General features: G+C 38.2%; 1 long non-coding RNA gene across 1 annotated transcript; it reads right to left on the bottom strand.

Moving 5' to 3' along the window:
• Positions 1–244: 244 nt before the first annotated feature.
• LOC140629620 (uncharacterized) lies at positions 245–1,927 on the bottom strand. Its single transcript, XR_012027449.1, has 2 exons — positions 1,626–1,927; positions 245–484 (listed from the first exon to the last, which is right to left on the bottom strand). It is a non-coding gene; the product is annotated as an uncharacterized lncRNA (long non-coding RNA).
• Between the last annotated feature and the right edge of the window lie 1,069 nt (positions 1,928–2,996).

The following is a 2,996-nucleotide window of genomic DNA, read 5'->3' as shown; positions in this document are numbered from 1 at the left end:
GGAGGCTTGGCGTTTTGAAGTGTGTGGGAGGTGACCTACCTTTCCTCACGTGCCCTTTGAAGCTGTTTGCACTTACGGCTTTGCACTTGTGCTGCATTTTCAATTAAGCAATAAGTAATAATTGTGCATGGCTTAAACTTTTATTTTCTGACTTTTCATGACATGATTTTCTACATTCTACCAGGGATGACTTCACTAAAAGTAAGTGAAAATTTTTTTCAAGAAAGGCAACAGGCTCTTAATATAAAGTTTTATGAAATAAAATTGGATATACTTGGCTCTAACTTCTTTTCCCCTCATGGAAAGGCTCTTTAGTGTACCATTGTCCTGAGGAACAATGTTTTTATTTTGTGAGGTATCATGAGATGTTACTGATATCTTCTTGTACTTTTGGAAGAGGAAGGGACTTCATCCTGTCTTCTCCCAGAGTGGTTTGATGTCACCAACTCCACTCTCATTACCTTCCTTGCTTTTTGGATGTCACCTGGAAACCACACAGACAATTCATTTTCAGCTTCTTAAAAACATTTTTTTTCTGCCTCCGCACCCAAATCAGAAGGCTGAGAATCACTCCTGATCATCCCTGCACTTAACTCTGTAATCCTCACCTTTCACAGCCATGCAGTCAGCCACCTAGTCCTGAGGTAGCTAAATCTTTGAACTCTTTCATGCACCTTTCCACTTTCCTCACTGTGGACTATTCTAGCTCATTTTTTTTTCAACTCATTCATGCATCAGTGCAAAATCTTCTCATAAATATCCTTGCTCCCAGTCTAGTCTCCATCTCATCCATCCCTTGATTGGTTGCCAGGTGGTTTCTCTAAAATGTGTATGTGATCTTGTTGCTTTTTAAATTTAAAATCCTTTGATGACACACTTTTCTTTCCCTAGAATATTATTTGCAAGGTTATTTCTGACCTACTCTGGATGGAAACTTCCAGCCTTATTTCTCAGTACCCTTTTACACAGTAACCGTGCTTGATTTCTTAAAAATCTTCTCAGTGGGTCATGGTCTCTCTCTTCCTTGCCATGGCACATCCTATTTCCTTGGTCAGAAATGCCTTATCTTTCTTAGTGCCTTCCACTTTTTCACGAAGTGGTCCCAGCCTCATCTTCACCAGTCCTGCTTATATTTTTCTCTTGAGCTGCTCCTAGTACTTAGCTATGCATATGTTTACTCTTGCCCTTTCTCTATAATTTTAATGATTGGCTTGCTTATTGCTCTTCATACTAGATTATAAACTCCAATTTATAATTTGGAGGGGGTGTCTGAGGGAATAGTTTGCAATGGTAAGGGAATATATACTTATTTTGAATTCCCACTTGACTCCATTTTTGATGTTTGACTACTGACAACTTTTAATCCCCATCACTCTTCTTCCCCTTTTGCCCCACATTTGGGAAGGGTGATAAGAAAGCCTGGATTCTTCCTCCTTTGGCATCAGCAAGAAGTTCAAACAGTAGAAGCCCTGGCCCATAGGCAGGAACCCTCACACCAGCCCAGAACCAGCCCCAAACCCCAAGCCATTCTCTTCTCTATCCCCTGAAGGCATTCTTAGCCATGTTTGGGAGCCCACCCAACTCTCCACAGAGCGCTTCATTTTGTGAGCAATAACTTTCCATACCATGTTGGTGAGTGTGTGGCATCATCAGTCTTGGTAACTGAACCAAAATTTGGTTGGTTGAGAACATCCAGCTGCTTCTCAGGGGTGAATACCACTCCCCCATACACACATGAGTCTCCAGACCCAATTAATATGATATTATATGCACATAATACTCATATAGTACTTATTAAGTAAAGATGACACATTCAAAAGCATCTCAGTATGTAAGTTCCTCCATTCAGATGGGAAGTTTGGTTTCCTTTTTTGTCTGGAACATGAGAAGAGGTGAGGGAATGGGAATGAACATAGGCATTTATCAACCACTAAGGAAATATAAATATGAACTATTATTTATTACATCATAGGTACTTGCTTCTTCCAGATTCCGTTATGGATGCTTGAAATGAGTGTTTATGTATTTCACAGAATATAAATCTGTTTTGGGGTATTCCTTTGGTCACAAGATGTCCTTTGACCAGTGGGATGTTTTCCATAAGCGTATTTTAATAAGAACACAGCACTGCCCCAGAGCTTGTTTCCTGCACCTGCCAACTTCCATGAGTAAGTTCGGTGAGCATAATTTCAGTCCTGTAGTATCACTCCTAAACCAAGCTTGGTCAAGTCACATCAGTTTATTTAGGTCTTGTGCCCTGTAAAAGGGTTGGAGGGCTCATGATAAATCCAAGACCTCTTGCTCAAATGGTGGTATCATTATAGTCTGTCTTCTTCTTCTGGGCTTTTCAAGGTCATGGTGTCCTAGCCCTTAAAAGGACTCAGCAAAGTGATGAATTTTGCATTTCAGGCCATATAAAAATTGCGTTACTGACTAAAAGAACAAGAAGCCTCTTACTAAGTAACTAATCCCAATTCAAGCACTTTGAAAATAGCTATAATGAAAATCACACCAGGAGAAGGACATCAGACGTCTGTTAGCAAAACAAAGCATAATGAAACCCTTTACTTTACTCTATTACAAGGACCCAAATCACAGGCTACTGAAGAGATTTTATAGAACACCACTTCTTTCTTCCTTCCTTTCTTTTTAAAAAATGTCTAACACATTGATGTAAGTACACAAAGGAAATGTCAAAAATAGAAAATGTGTCCTATAATTCAGTTCTTTTCAATATGCATCATTACTGTTTGAGCCTTGTTCCAGTGATTATATATTTTTAAGTAGATATAAATCTTTTATGTTCTATTTCATTTTAATGGATCATATATTTTTTCTTTTGGAAGCATAGTTTTCAAAATGATCATTTAAAAATAACTGCATAACAATACATGTTATTAATGAATCACCTTTTCCAAAACTATACCCCTTTGGTTGGTCACTTAAAAGTTTTTCCAGGTTTTCTATTATAATTACACATAACAATGTTTTTTTTT

The sequence above is a fragment of the Canis lupus genome, chromosome 3 (genome assembly GCF_048164855.1).
Source record: "Canis lupus baileyi chromosome 3, mCanLup2.hap1, whole genome shotgun sequence".
NCBI lineage: Eukaryota > Metazoa > Chordata > Mammalia > Carnivora > Canidae > Canis > Canis lupus.
The sequence above is the reverse complement of the archived record's forward strand: the minus strand, read 5'-3'. Positions and strand labels throughout refer to the sequence as shown.